Below are 16,360 nucleotides of genomic sequence, written 5' to 3'. Positions count from 1 at the left end.
GGCGAGAGAAGGAAAATGAGCGTAAGCTTTTTCGGAGCTCTCCTAGGGACAGAAGGAGGTCGGGAGACATCTTGCCTCCTTGCTGGCTCCTGTTGGAGAACTGCTTATTCCTGGTTCTGGGTCCCTTAGGTAGGATATCTGGGTCCCCTTGATGGGACACCATCTAGTTCTCTCCCTCTATGTCTATTTGTTCTTGGTGCACCAAGCTGTCCACGTCTGTCAGTTTATGTCTGTTTTTTGTTTCATTGCTTGAATGCTGTTCTGTGTTTCATGTTCAAAAGAAAAAATGGTTAAAACTTTACCTGCCTGTTATTCATGCCTTGATTTGGTTTTAACTCGTTTCAAAAATAAATAAATAAATAGCAGTCTCAATTGGCCATTGGAGCCCTGCACCAGTAGCTAGGAGCCTAGGTCAGCTGGAGAAGCCCCCCAGGGGCTGAGCGTCTACACAAGCCTATTTTAAAGGGGCCATCAGCTCCTCAGCTTCTATGGTAAGGGATCTGATTGTTGTTTCTTTTAGAAAAAAAAATCTCTGTGGTTGTGTTTATTGGATTCAACAGGTGGCAAGGTGCTCCTCTCTTAAAATGACAGCTAAAAAAAGTGAGAATTGTTTTTGGTCTAAATATTAAAGATATGTGTAGCCACTTCATTTTTGGTTTCTGATTGGCTTTAAATGTATAAATGTGTTCTGCATGTCTTAGTTATAGATTACTGGCTTTTAAGTTATTGGGTATGGTTAAAAATTTGTAACATCGGTAACAGAAAGTCGGCTTAAAAACTGGTAATTTGGATAAAGTCATTCTAGACAACACAGGGCATGAGCCAACCCAGGGAAACAGGTCTCTAAAGATACCTCCAACTTGGTTAATATTTTGTTCTTATCCTAGAAACCAGATTTATAAAAGCTAAGATTTAGGGAAGAATCTCTTTGAGGTATTGGAGGCTGCACTGTCTCGTATTCCTGTGCAGGAATTGGCAGCCAAACTTTGTAACATGGGAGTGATACACTTGTTGATTTTGGAGAGACTGGATTGTTTGTTGGAGGTTGAGTTTTGCTTTCCAAAGTTGTGGTTGTGCTCTCGTGTTGCAAGGGAAACTTAAAGACTGTGGTTAAATAGCGAGTGTTCCATTGGCTACAGTTTACAGTTGGATCGCAGGCTCAGGATTCTAACTCACACATATTTGTAATTAAGTAAAAATCAAACAGGTGGAGATTGTTTCAGGATTTGCAAAGGGCTGAGGCTTTGGAACTTGTGAGAACGTTACAGCCTATTTGCTTACTCCAACTGCTGTTTCAAGAAATACACATAGAATTATTATGGATTTGGAGGATTGTTTTTATGCTGTTTCTTTACATCCTGTTGATTGTAAAAAAGGTTTATGTTTAGTGAACTTGCTTATAATTTTGGAGAGCCCATGAAGTGATATCATTGGAAAGTTTTACAAAGGAATGGCTAATAGCCCTACATTATGTAAAATTGTCACTGCTTCAATACAAGAAGTTAGGACTTTGAATCTTCCAGTGTATATTATTCACTGGATGGGATTTTATTAACTGATACCTCTGAAGGAATTTTACTATAAGCCTTTGCTCTTACAACGAGCTTTAAATTTTTGAAGTAGCTGTTGCTCCAGAAAAGATTCAAAGACAATGTCCTTTTCAATATTTGAGAAATCAGTTATATCATAAATAAATAGTGGCACGGAAAATTCAAGTAAGAAAAGATAGTTTACTTTAAATTATTTTTAAAAGCTTCCAAGATATTAATTGGCAGGAGACAATCCCTCTGCCCAAATCTGACTCAGCCTTTACAAGACGTAGTTAGCCAAAGACAGGCAACCCTTTGGGATTGGCACCCACCTAAGACAGCCACTCTGAGACTGGCGTTACTTTAAAAAATAAAAAAGGGGGACTTGTCAGACCCTCCTGGGCTCCCTCAGTGTTTGCCCCCCCCCCCAACTTTTCTATGCATGTGGAAACTTTCATTTTTAACAAAAGAACATCTTGGCCTTTTCTGTTTGGCCAATAGGCGGTAACACCATTGAGTCAGTTCCTGTTTTTTGTTCCTGTTTTTATCCTGAGAACTTAAACTTGTTTTTCCATTGTGCTTCCTGGGTTTTTTTCACCCGGTGGACTTGGGGTATATATACTGTGAAACTCAGTAAAGCTTTGGCATTCCTGTAGCACGAACGACCGAATCTCTGTCTTTTGTTAAATCCCCCAGGCTTACTCTGGTTCTCCACACTGTGGCAGCACGGGCACCATCAAAGTATCTAGATCAAGTCAGCCTGTAGGGGATTACCTTGATTGACCCTGCCCACTGTAGGTGGCACCATTCCCTAGGCTGTGCTCTTAACTGTGTGATAGAAGAAACCTGTCTGAGTATGCAGGGAGGTAACATAATCACATTAGTTTCTCTCTGCTCTTGACTATGAATATGATGTGACTAGCTGCATGACAGCCTGTTTTGACATCCCTTTAGTGATAGACTGAAACCTGGAACTGTAAACCAAATAAACATTTTCCTTCCCTAAGTTGCTTTTAGTTAGGATAGTCTATCACAGAAAGAGAAATGAAGCCAGAGCAGTAGGCAAATCAGGGTTTTGTATAGTGACTATGCCTAACTCTTTCATTTACTCAGAAAGTCCTACTCATCTGAAGAACTGGTAGAGTAGAGTAGTGGTTATAGACCATAGCTGAGTGAGTCATTTCTGCAAGATTAGTCACTGGGGTTGGCAAGAAACATGAAAACCATATGTTCAGTGTTTGCAGTGGAGGAAGATACACTCAGAATGGCAGATGGGGGTAGGGGGTATTGACCAGGGTGGGAAAAGCTGCATGCATGATCTCAGGAACACTAAGACATGGTCAGCCCTGTTGCTGATCTTCTAAAATAACATACCTCAACCTTACAGACATTTTATAAGATCATCTCTGCCACTCGCAGAGCCTGAGTCACCAAACTGAACAGCACATTTCTAAATCTGGAGTTTAGAAACTCCATTTATAAACAAAGAAATTTGATCCTTCTGTGAGCAGTAAAACCAAACCTGAGCCTGGCAGTCTGGCGGTAGCTCTCTGCCATGCCACCAGCACAGGGCTGTAGACTTCTGCAACGTTACCCAGAGCCTCCCATTCGACAGACAGGAGCTGCTGATGAACTAAAGCAGGGAAACAGGCACGAGACACCCACCATGCTTCTCTATTGCGCTGGAAATGAAAGTGCAGAGATTCATAAGAAACGGACACTAAGCCGACAGACTGACTCGGGAACGGTAAGATCTGGAGCGTCTGCGTTTACAGCAGCTCAGCAGGGCTCAGGAAGTGTGTGCTGCATTTTAAATATAACTCTGTTAAAGGTTAATTTTTTTTATAGATGCCATGTCTGTTCATTATTCATGGACCTCGTTTTCAAAAACTATACAAACTAATATAGTTTTATACTTTAAAAATCAGGGGCTGTAGACACTGGCTCAGCAGCTAAGAGCACGTTACTCTTGTGGAGGACAGGGGTTTTATTCCCAGTGGTTCACAACTATCTATAAATCCAGTTTCACTGGATCCATGCCCTCTTCTGACCTCTCAAGCATAAAGCATGCATGTGGGGCATATATGTACATGTATGCAAAGTACTCATACGTATAAAGTAGAATGTGTACATCTAATTTTTAAAATGTTTAAATTAAGTAAAAGGTTAAATTAAAAAAAAAATCATGGGGTTGGGGATTTAGCTCAGCGGTAGAGCACTTGCCTAGCAAGCCCAAGGCCTTGGGTTCGGTCCCCAGTTCCGAAAAAAAGAAAAAAAAGGGCTGGGGATTTAGCTCAGGGGTAGAGCGCTTACCTAGGAAGCACAAGGCCCTGGGTTTGGTCCCCAGCTCCGAAAAAAAGAACCAAAAAAAAAAAAAAAAGAAAAAAAATCATATTAATAAAACACTCTCTACCAGTAAGATATGTTTTTTAAACCAAACTATTACCATTTATGGGCATAAATTATATAGTCTTTAACTAAAGAAAATATATTTTGTAGCAGAGGATGGCCTTATCTGACATCAATGACAGGGGAGGCCCTGGGTCCTGTGGAGGTTTGTTGCCCCAGCATAGGGGGATGCTAGAGCGGTGAGGTGGGAGTGGGTGGGTGGATGGGGGTGAACTCTCTTAGAGGCAAAGAGGAGAGGAGATGGAATGGGTGGTTGCAGAGAAGAGACTGGGAAGGGGAACAACGTTTGACACCTAAATAAATAAAATAACCAATAAAAACTTTTAAATTAAAAAAGAAAGAAAAGAAATAAAAACAAAAAAGAAAATATATATTATCATGCTGTTGTGTTTTCTTTTTCAATCAGATGTAATAATTACCTGTATTTTCCTCTTACAACTTATAGTTAGGTTAGCCAATTTAAAAATTGATGCCACCAGAGACAGCCTAAGAATTATGGGCAAGAAATAACAGACTTAATAGTTACAAGCTCGCTAGTGTGTCCCCTTCACTGACCATTTAGCCACTGCATGATGAGGACAAAGAAGCCCAGACAGCCACCAACAACTGATCTGATTGGGTCTTTGTGCAAGGATGTCGTCTCACACAGCAGGAAAGATGCATAGAAACACTCCACAGCCAATATTAAACAAGAAAGACTGGGTACGCAGTCCAACGAGACTATGGGTGCACTAGCTTTCAATGTGTGGCCTCTCAGCTCAAACGCTCAGATGTAATGGCAGAACTCTGAAGTCACTTCCTGTGACTTTATCCTAGGGCCCCCAGAAACCATAGATGTCTTCCTCATATACTCTAATCACTTCTTAGATTAAATGCCCTCTTTATTCCATCTACGGTCTCTGTTGCTTTATTGGAAGCAAAATGATTCAATAACTATGAAAGGGTGGTGAGATAGGCTGACTCCATGACAGGCTTCAAATTGGCGGTTCAAGAGAGTAGGCCTAAATCTCTGTTTTCAAGAACTGGGCAAGTCTAGGCAAATCAGTTACTGTAAAACCCCAGGCCTCAGGCAGCTAGTCAGAAACTGCTAGGCCATTAAAAGCTGCCCACCACAGGGCCTGAGGCAAGGACAATGGGTCAGCAACAGTTTCCAGACTTCCCCAGCAACAGTTTCCAGACTTCCCCAGCAACAGTTTCCAGACTTCCCCAGCAACAGTTTCCAGGCTTCCCCAGCAACAGTTTCCAACCCCACCTCCACCCCCTATACTCCAGCAGTGGTTCTGGAATGTTCCTAGAGATAAAGTCAACAGATTAAGATAAAGGTCACCTACCCCTCTCCAGAATTCCCCTAAGGTGCTTTAAATCAGGCCAGAGAGCTCACTGGGGTGCCCGACTTCTGCAGAATAAAACACTCTTTGCATTTGCATACGATTTGAGTCTGGGGGAATCACTCTTCTGCAAATTATGGATCCTTAGAGGTGGGTTTCTAGCAGGTAGTCATTTTCTGACCGTCTACTGAGAAACACAGTTTAGGCCGGGAATGTGGCTCAGTGGTTGAACACTTGCCTGGCATGTGTGAAGCCCTGGGCGCGAATCCCAACATCTCAAAACCAAACCAACAAAAAAGAAACTTGCCAGTTTCTAGACTTGGAACCTACATTAGTGAGGGATAAACGCTATGTAACAAGTACAAATAACATTCTTGATGCTTAAAATTGGACAAATAATAAGCTGATAGTTTTAATTAAGTTTAATATTAACGGGGCAAGAATTTAAGATAATGCATTCTAAAATCTATTTCGTTTAAGAATATGGCCTTTAGGGCTGGAGAGATGGCTCAGTGGTTAAGAGCACTGACTGCTCTTCCAGAGGTTCTGAGTTCAATTCCCAGCACCCACATGGTGGCTCACAACCGTCTGTATGAGATCTGACACCCTCTTCTGGTGTCTGAAGATAACTACATTGTACTTATATATAATAGAAAAAAAAAAAACAATATGGTCTGAAGATAACTACATTGTACTTATATATAATAGAAAAAAAACAATATGGCCTTTATCAACAATTAATGACCAAAAAAAAAAATTTTTTTTAAGAAAACCCAAGAAATCTTTTATTGAGTACGCTGAATACAATTTGGCTAGTCTCTTCCCCAAACAGTGCCAGGCAAACCTACACCTGCTTCCTGAATAGTAAGATTCGGATTCAGCCCTCAGAGCGGCTGAGCACAAGTTTATCTCTATTCCAGGATGAAAGGCACCATTATGATGCTGTTCTACGGCTCTTTGAATGACAGCTAAGCACTGAGGGTGGCCCAAGGCTGCCAAAGCTCTTCTCCCCCGAGGCTGGAGCAGACCCCTAGAAGGACTGGAAGGAGCTGCCTGCTTGCCACTCAAGGTCTCCCTCCAAAAGACTGCGCCCTGATTTATAAGTGAGTCCCGCCCAAAGCAATGGGAGCCGCACTGAGCATGCCTAAGGAGGCGGTTGGCCTGGGACGGGCTTGTGAGGCCCAGTCCACACCCGGCCTGCGAAAATGAGCAATCACGGTGTTTGAAGAGTTTTAGTCTGCGGATACACCTGAGATGTGGAAACAAGACCGCAGGGATTCTTTTCGGTATGTGTGAAAATTATCACTTGAAAGGACAAGAGAAACAGATATGACCCTCACCAAGAGAGAAAGCCACAGGCCCCACAGAAAGGACAAGCCGGCAGGTGCATTTGCTCAGGATGGGCCTGGGTTAATCCAAGCAAATCACGCCGTCCTGGGGAGCAGTCAGACTACAAATGAGGCCCTAAGCGGTGCCCTGCTGGTTTTGAAAGTACCAACGGAGGATTAAAAACTAAGTCGCTAATGAAGAACCACACAGGCTTCCCTGAGTTCCTGCAGCCAGGACTGGATGGAGTGAGACTACAGGATCAGTCAAGCAAAGGGATTAATGAGGCTTTTGTTGTTCTGTTGGATAAAAGTGGACCTCATTCTATTCAAAACAATTATCTCGTAGAGTCTGCTGAGAAGGCTAATAACTCAGAAAAATCTATAGCTTTGTCACGAAATCACAAGAGCTCCCAAAATATGATGAAGGCAGAAAAAAAACTTCTCAAAGTGCATGTTCTTGGAAATCCAGCTAACCTGTCATTGCTTCTCGGTAGGTGGTGGTGGCTAATTTCATGTCAACTTGGAAAATGGTCTTGGACACAATTAACACAGAAGCCGGTGAGCTCTGGTAAGTAGACGGCCTTCTGCCTGAACAGGAGAGTCTAATCTGTTTAAGAACAGAACAGAAGGGAGCCTCTGGCTGCCCACGCAGGGGACACCTGCAGCTTCCACACCCTTCCCAGGCAGGCTTTCCTGGGCTCCCCTGTCACCTCATACCTGTCAGTCTGCAGAATGCTATGGACCAATCTCTTCTTTTCTCCCTCTCCCTCTTGTTTCCTGGAATACGTGGCCTATCCTAGCTCCTATTGCTGTGATAAAACACCATGACCAAAAAGAATTTCCATTTACAACTCTCAGGCCGCCGACTGGAAACAGACCCTGAGGCAGAGGCCATAGAGGGGTGCAGTTTATGGGCTTGCTCTTCATGGCTTGCTCAGGCTGCTTTCTTACAGAACCCAAGACCACCGCCCAGGGTTGCACCACCTACAGTGACCCGGGTCCTTACACATAAATCATCAATCAAAAGTAAAATACCCTACAGGCTTGTGTGTAGGGTATTTCCTTCCTCTAAGATGACTCTAGCTTACGAAAGAACCAGCCAGGATAGTGACCGATAAAGTGGGGTTACCACGACCACCAAAGAGAATAAAATAGAATCAAATATGACCAACTTTAATTTTCATGGAGGGCAAAAAATGTAGCCTACTCTAGTCCACTTTGAGACACACGAAAGGAAGGTCTATAAAGCTGGCCCTGTAAGCAGCTGGAAGGGCAGCAGGAAGAGGGTCCAATGGTCTTCCCTTAAAAGCAAATATGTATTGTGTTCTTCTAAGCTGATGAACTTAACTGTTAACTCTAGTCCAGGTTCTCTGTGTACCAAAAGGTTAATCTCTCCAGAAACTCCCGCTAGACCTCTGTGCCGCCTTTATTCCTTTCTTCTTAGACTAGGAGTTGAACCTGGAACCACATGCTTGCTAGACACACACACACACACACACACACACACACACACACACACACACACACACACACACACACGCTACATCTCTAGCGTCCTTCCCTTTTGCTTGATTGTACTTAATTTTGACTTAGCACCTGGCTAAGTTGCACAGGCCCAATCAAACCATGTGATTCCCGTTTCAGCTCCCAAAGCTGTTTTGTGTGGATGCAATTTAAGATCAGGTTTTGCACTATCTCTAGCATTCTTTTCTCTGCACGAAACTTTGTGGTCGTTCTGAGTCTGTTTTGTCTCCGTGCTAGCTTTTAGGATTTTGTTGTTGGTCTTTGAGGACGGCCATTGGAAATCTGATGGGGCTCGCACTGACTCTGTTGACTGATTCCGGTAATGTGGCTAACTTAGCAATATTAACCCTGCCAATCCATTCACCCAGGATCATCATTTAGAGTTTCTTCAACTTCTTCCTCTGGTGGCCTAACATTTTCATTGTAGAGACCTTATACTCATCAAAAGACTGTTTTTCTAGATTTCTTTCCTGACAATATTATTACTGATATACACAAAAGTTACTGATTTATGCATCCTGATTTTGTATCTTGCTATTTTGCTGGAAATGTTTACCAGAACTCTGAATTTTCTAGTGAGGCGTTAGGATCTTGTATGTCCAAGATCATGTCATCTCTTCCTTCCTGTCAGTATCCCTGTTATTTCTTAATCTTGTCTTATTGCATAAGCCAAGTCTTCAAACACTATCCTAATAACAGCAGAGAGTAGACACCTTCCTTATCCTCTTCCAGAGGGTTTGGAGAAAATGTTCTCTCTCTCTCTCTCTCTCTCTCTCTCTCTCTCTCTCTCTCTGTGTGTGTGTGTGTGTGTGTCTGTCTGTCTGTCTGTCTGTCGCTGTTACACACACAGTACGCTACCTATAGCATTGTCATATATAGCTTCATTGTGTTAAGTTAAGATTTAGGCATGTTATTGTACACTCTGTAAAGATTATCTTTGTATTATTCAAATGCTGATTTCTCTGTCCAAATATCTAATTGCAATGACATTGTAATACTTATTCTAAGTATCTCATTTATCTCAATTTTGGTGGGGGGGGGGCAAAAGAAAATCGAAGGCAAGTCCCTCAGGAGATACTTAGAAAATGCCATGTCCAGACTACAACCAGATATGGGGGCAAAGGAATCAGCATTTGAGAAACACAAGGCTAATCTTCCCACAGTGCACAGCAACATAGTGCCTACACTGAGATCTTCTCCTTCAGTTCACATCTTCTTCATTATTTTTATTATGAAGGTATCTTAGGGTCTTGTTGCTGTGAATAGATGCCATGACCATGGCAACTCTTATAAGGGACAACATTTAATTAGGGCTGGCTTACAGGTTCAGAGGTTTAAGTCCATTATCACCAAGGAAGGAACATGGCAGCATCCAGGCAGGCATGGTGCAGGAGGAGCTGAGTTCTACATCTTCACCCGAAGGAAGCCAGGAACAGACTGAGCATCCCCAGACATCTAGGAGGAGGGTTGCCAAGCCTCCCCCACAGTGATACACTTCCTCCAACAAGGCCACACCTTCTAATAGTGCCACTCCCTGGGCTTAGCATATGCAAACCACCACAGAGGTGCGTTGAACTTTATCCAATACCTTTTTCTAATCTCTTGAGATGATTGTGTGATTTCTGTCCTCATGTCTATTGTAGGTTTTATTACATTTATTGGTATCTGTGTTGAACAACCTTGCATTCCTGGGGTGAAGTTTGGTCATGACATTCGCAATACTTAATGTGTTCTCGAATTTGTTTTGTGTTTTGTTTTATTTTGTTTTGTTGAGAGTTTTTGCATCTATGCTCATCGGGGAAATTATAGCGCGCACACACTCTCTCTCAATTTAATTTCGGGAGGTCATACATGTTTAAATATTCATTCCTATTTTCCAGCTTTTCTGAGTTTATGTCTCAAACTATTCCCTGGTACTCCTCAGGACTTCACTGCAGTCTATTCTAACAAGTTCCTTTAATCATCTCTAATACTCTTATTTGGGTTCTGAGGTTGTTTGAATAAAATAGCCTACACTTTGTTAGGCTTGTATGTCTGAATGTTTGGTCCTCAGTTAGTGAAACTGTTCGGGAAGGATTAGGAGGTGTGGCCTTGTTGGAAGAGATGTATCACTCACTGTACACGGGCTCTGAGGTTTCAAAAACCCGCACCACTCCCAGTTAGCACCTGCCCTCCACCACCTCATGCTTGTGAATCAGAGTGAGCACTCGGCTATTGCTATAGCAGCAAGCCTGCCTGCTTGCTGCCATGTTCCCCACCATAATGGGCACAGACTCTAACCCTCTGGAACTGTTAGCCCCAGTAAACATTGTCTTTTATCGGTTGCCTTGGTTACGGTGTCTCTTCCTAGCAATAGAAAAGTAACTGAGTTGGGTTCCTCTTTCTTTTGGATCGTTTGGGTAAGGATCTGTAACTTTATTTTTCTATATAGCCAACTCCTCATTTGAGTATATTAGTTTTCTAGCATTTCTCTCACTCATTTCTATGAGTCTTTAGTACTTCTTCCCTCCGACTGCCTTTGGCTTGACTTCTTGTTTTTTTTTCTGAAAGTTTGAGGTACATTCTGAGGTTACTCCTATGATGTTTAATGTACGTGGCTGTAGCTATAAGCCTTTCTCCAAGAGCACATGATTACAGGTATAAGCCCCTTTCTGAGAACACATGGATGCAGCTATAAGCTGCTCTTTGAGACACAGTTGTAGCTGTAAGTCCTTCTCTAGAAGCACACAGTTGTAGCTATAAGCCCTTCTCTGAGCACGGTTATAGCTATCAGCCCTCCTTTGAGAACAGCCTAGCCGTGCCAGAGGCTCTAGTGAGCTGTTCTTTCATTTCCATTTGATTCTAGGACATTGTCCATTCAAGTTTAGTACCCAAGTATTTGTGTCATCTCTGTGATTACTCATTTTATCTCGCTATAATTTGGTAATACAAGGAATTATTTCAGTTATTTTGTATCTATTGAGGCTTGCACTGTGGTCCATATAATGTGATCAATTTTAGAGGAGAGTCTTTGGGCCACTGAGGTGTATTTCATGCCTTTCAGATGGGGTGTCTTGTAGATATCTGTTAAAAACTAATCGGTCTGTGTGACGGTTTAGCTCTGGGTTTTAATTTGGAATGCCTACCTAAAGATGATGATGGTGGAGCACTGAGGTCTGCCACTAACATCATGAGGACCTGTCCGATGCGTTTCTTTCATGCATTTAATGCTTACCCTTCAAATTTTAGGTGCCCCAGCATGCAGTGAACACATATTTGCAATAATTTCTCCTCCTCTTTCTCTTCCTCCACTTCTTCCCCTTTCTCCTCCTCTTCTTTTTTGAGACAGGGTCTCTCTATTATGTAGCTCTGGCTGTCCTGGGACACACTATGTAGATCAGGCTGGCTTTGAACTCAGAGATCTACCTGCCTGGGATTAAAGGCTTCACCACGCCCAGCCTTGCGATAGTTACATCTTCTTGATAAATGGTTCCCTTTATTAATATACAGTGGCCTCCTTTGTCTCTTATTCTTTTTATAAAGTCAGTGTCATGAGATGATGAACTTGTTAATGAGTTTTAACAGTCATACCCCTCGAATATAGAAAGTTTCCCAATTATATAATCAAGAAACTACCCTTTTTCTACCTTATACCTTTCTTTTAAATAGAACAAAATGAAAACTGAGTGGTAAAGAGGAACGGTGGGTATAGGAACCACTAAAGGGATGTCGATAGGGTCTAACGTAAAAGCAACACGTTCTTTGAAACAAATCTGAAGAGATAACTGATGGCCAGGTCACTTAGGGTTTGGGGGGGGGGTTGTTTTTGTTTTTCTTAACAACAAAAAGTTTATTATACTTACAACAGATTTTTGCACAGATTTTTTTCTATACCTCTCCTGATTGTTAGCAGGAAATATTCTAATAACCTGTCATGTCATGATGTAAGAGCATACATAGCAATGTCCTTTGAATGTCCTACATGTCCTGGCCTGTAACTTCACAAGTTTCATTCTCTCTCATCTGCTCTGCCCTCCCACCACATTGCTCTTAACTCTTATTTGTAGAACACATGAACTCTTGTCTTTCAGAGACCACTGGTTTTGCTGATGTTTCTGGTTTAAACATTCCCATACCCTGGTGACAACCCCACTTTCCTTCCAGCCTCCCATATGATACACTTCTAACCCCTCTTCTTGTTCTGCAAGCTTCTTAAGTACAATATGATTTCTTATTTGTAGCAAAATTATGCTTATTTCCTTAGTAACAACCACGATCTTTAGTCATGATGTAAGGCAAGACCCAATAGTATACTCTCTCCTAGAAACCCACTTTAAATATAAAGCCACCAATTGCAGCGAAGAAAGGCTATCCAAACAGAGAGACATTCTTCCAAAGAATGATAGAGTTACCAAATTAATGTAAAACTAGTTTTAGAGCAAAGATATTACCGAGGAATAAAGCATTCTGCAGTTATGAGGTTCAAATGACCAGGAGATATGCCATCCTCTATGCAAAGAAAAACCTCACAACAGAGCCCCAGGATACGTAAATGAAAGTCAGATCTCCACCAAGTGGCCTACGGACTCAACACAAACCAAAATCAAATCACAGAGCTAGAATATTACTCTAATGTGCACATGGAAGGCAGAGGAACCTCTGCTAAAACAGCACCTTCTGATACCACACATGCTGGCCAGTAGGGAGTAAGCTTTCTACTCAGTACCAACTTGCTCTCTCCATGTCCTATGACCGCAGTGTGGTGTCTTCAGCAGCAGCCAAGAACTGTTCTTTTTGCTCTCACTGTAGGCCTGGGTGAGAACAGAGAGCAGTAACCGTGGCAGCCTGAATGCTAACCTGGCTTGAAAATCCTTCCGCTAAGCACATTAGTACATTACCTTTCCATTTAATCTCTCTAAAGTTCTCAGAGTACAAGCAGGATGGAGCCACATTCTTGGCCAGGATATGACAGGAATGGCCCCAGTCCAGTCCTTATAGGAGTCTTTGTTCTCCTCTGAAACCTCAAGGTCTTGGCCTCCACTGTCTGCATTTCTCTTGACCTTAGTCTTCCAAACTCCCATCACAATGGCCCGGTAAGCTCTGCTTACACAACTCTAGGACTTTTCCAACCCAAAGTTCGAAACTCCACTGCATGCCTCATGCAAACCAGTTCTGAAGTTCTACAAACCACCGGACCAGGTTGATCCAAGCAAATGGCCAGTACCAATTTTTCTGAATTAATTACTTTCTCATTGCTGCAACAAGAGGCCTGACCTTAACCCAGGCAATGGTACTACAGTTTAGAATGATTCTTCCCACCTCAATTAAATCAATCTAGATAATCACTCAGATATGCCTAGAGATTTGTTGCTATAGTGATTCCAAATCCCGTTGTCAAGTTGGTCGTCAAGATTAGCCATCACAGGACTCATAGCACCTTTCAGGCTTGACTCAAAGACTTCCCGCTAGACCATACCTGTGAAATCACACTAAGACTTTGATACACACACCTTTGGCAGACGCTTAAGATGCAAACAACAGGGGTTGGGGATTTAGCTCAGTGGTAGAGCGCTTGCCTAGGAAGCGCAAGGCCCTGGGTTCGGTCCCCAGCTCCGAAAAAAAGAACAAAAAAAAAAAAAAAAAAAGATGCAAACAACAGGCAGAATTTACCAAGAGATTCTAACAGTAACAGCAGATTTTACAGCTCTATGCATCTATAAGCTACCAGTAAGAATATACAATTGAGCTGGGGCGGTGGCTCAGCCAGTAAATGTACCGCTATGCAAGCGTGATGACCTGAGCCCAATATCTAGAACCTACATTTTAAAAAGGGGGTGGGGGGAAGCAGAGTGCTATAATCTCAGAGCGGGGGAGGCAGAGGCAGTAAGAGTCCCTAGAGCTTCCATAACAGCAAATCTAGATGAACCCCTGGGCTCTAGGATCAGTTGAGAGACTCTGTCTCAAAAAATAAGGCGCAACAGGCCAGCAAGATAGTTCAGTGGATAAAGGCACCCACTGTGCGGCCTGGTGACTTGAGTTTAAGTCACAGAACCTAGGTACAAGTGGAAGAAGAGAACCTGTCCTCCAGCTTCCATGTGTGTGTCACAGCATGTGCGCGCACTCGCACACAGACATGCACCAACACATGCCATGTGCACACAAACAATAATAAAGTTTTAATTAAAAAATAAAATAAGGTAGAGAGCACTTGATAGCAACCTCCTAGCCTTCACATGCTCCCCCTGCCACAGAATATGAAACAGTTCCTAGAAGCTAACCAGAGATGCATTTTAAATTGCACTTTGTTATAAAAAAAATTACATGTATGTATCTTTCTGCCTAGTTTTGGCAAAAGTCAAGAAAGTTCTTGAAGAAATGATGTCAATTTGTACATCAAGAGGGTTGTTAAACCCACAATCTGATGTTGTATTTATCCCTACTCTAAGAATTACTTAATAAACAAAAGAAATTGTCATTAAGATTTTTTTCATTCAGTAACTTTTGAGGCAGTCTGGTGGAGCCCAGGCTGCCTAGAGTTTACAATGTATCAAAGAATGACCTTGAACTTCTGATCCCCTTCCTCCACCTCCCAGGTGCTGGGATTGCAGCCCTGTGACAGATGTAAACCCTTGTTTACCAGCCAAGCATCCTCTCAACTACCTTCCTCGTTTCCAATACCTTAGAGGTAGGCAGAAGTCGTGACACCTAACCTGCTACGTGCTGGGAAACAGGAGTGAATGAGCTCCACCGGCTGACACTCTAAGGTCTGCCATAGCTCAGAGCACACAGCCTGGGCAAATGAGAGTTGAACCTGCAATGGAGTGATGCCTCCTTCTCTCTCAACCCCTTCTCACACATGGGACAAAGCACCAGTCAGAGAAATACTCCTTCCCTCCCAAACTGGCTACCTCCCCTCCTTTGTGACCAGAGCAGTAAATGATGCTTGGATTTACATGACGTCAGAGGTGTTTGTGTACACAATCTTCTCTTTCTATTCCTGCTATTTCTCTTTCGGGTAAGGCGATACCTAATACGTGGCAAATTGATAAACCAGAAGGCTGAAGGGTTCACTGAATGGTAGAGCATTTGCCTAGCAAACAGGAGACCCAGAATTTGACTCTCAGTGTCAACACTGGATGAAGCCCCGTTACTGACTCTTCTTAGAAACCATGAACATACACAACAGCTCCCTGGGCGCTGGCAGCCCCACAGAGCAATAGCCTTCAATTCTTAGCAGTTACCACTCCAGACTTCTGAGAGCCAGTAGCCCTCAGCACCTAGTGTTACTGCACTCGTGGAATCCCAGCAATTTGGCTCCAGCCGTTCCTACAGGCCCTTCGGCAGATGGAGATGGGAACTCTCGGCAGCTCTCAGGATGGACTTCTTCCAGCAGTTGTGTCCTGCAGCTCTTCCACAACCCTGGCCTTCCTCAGTCTTGGGTTTCTGCAACTCTTACCCCTCCCTTCCCCTTTCAACAGTCTGCTCTCGGCCACTCTGAGGAAATCTTCAAACCCTGATACCTGCGAGTTGTGCTTGCAGCTAGCAGCCTCTCCTGTCAGGCAACCATCTTGGTCTAGTGTGTGGGTCTCTTCGATTGACCCGAGGAGAATTAGAAGATGGCTGCTTACCCAGCCAGGCACGCATACACACAGCCTCCACATTTTGTTTAGTCATCGTACTTTGCAAAGGTGCACTGAGCCTGCTTGTCTTTGGGGTCTTGGGTGAGGAGGTGTTCTTTCTGGGCTGCAGTGAGACTCCTGCAATAAGTGAAGACATATGGAAAGGCTGTGGGGTAGGATAAGGTTGTCACCAATGGCACATCCTCCAGAGCCACCGTAGGGTGTATCCACAGGGATAATGGCTGAAAAACTTCTAAGGCAGTGGTTATTAAAATGGTGGCCTCTGGGACAGATGCAGCAGCCATCACAACTGCAGAGGTCTCTGTGGCTTCAGTGAGGTCTCCTTGGGGTTCCTATAGCTGGAGTAAAGTCTCCTCAGGGCATTTACAGATGAAAGGCAGGTTCCCCTGAGCAGGTGTTTGGCATTTAAAGCAAGCAACTCACTACATGGGGAAAATGCAGGCTCTTGATTGACAGGTCCCACACCACCTTCAAAAACAACAGTTGCTACTGACTCTGATGAGACTTGAGGTAGAAATTGTACTCACAGCCTAGCCAGACTCAGGGACTGGGAAAATGACAGATAACACTCCAATCCAGCCTCAGTCCCTATCCATCCTGCGCACATCTGACAGCTCTCAGTC

The 16,360-nt window shown here is 43.2% G+C and overlaps 1 protein-coding gene and 1 long non-coding RNA gene across 3 annotated transcripts in view; one reads left to right on the top strand and one right to left on the bottom strand.

The window, feature by feature from the left end:
* The window catches only part of C11h3orf70 (similar to human chromosome 3 open reading frame 70), a 50,280-nt gene that overhangs the window by 16,042 nt on the left and 17,878 nt on the right, over positions 1–16,360 (bottom strand).
* LOC148002690 (uncharacterized) lies at positions 3,071–15,054 on the top strand. 2 transcript variants are annotated; one of them, XR_015633671.1, is made up of 4 exons: positions 3,071–3,276; positions 6,187–6,552; positions 7,089–7,162; positions 14,691–15,054. It is a non-coding gene; the product is annotated as an uncharacterized LOC148002690 (long non-coding RNA). The 2 variants fall into 2 exon arrangements; XR_015633670.1 differs by lacking the exon at positions 6,187–6,552.

Source organism: Rattus norvegicus, chromosome 11, assembly GCF_021556685.1.
Source record: "Rattus norvegicus strain SHRSP/BbbUtx chromosome 11, alternate assembly SHRSP_T2T, whole genome shotgun sequence".
NCBI lineage: Eukaryota > Metazoa > Chordata > Mammalia > Rodentia > Muridae > Rattus > Rattus norvegicus.
This window is presented reverse-complemented; position numbering and strand designations above follow the sequence as displayed.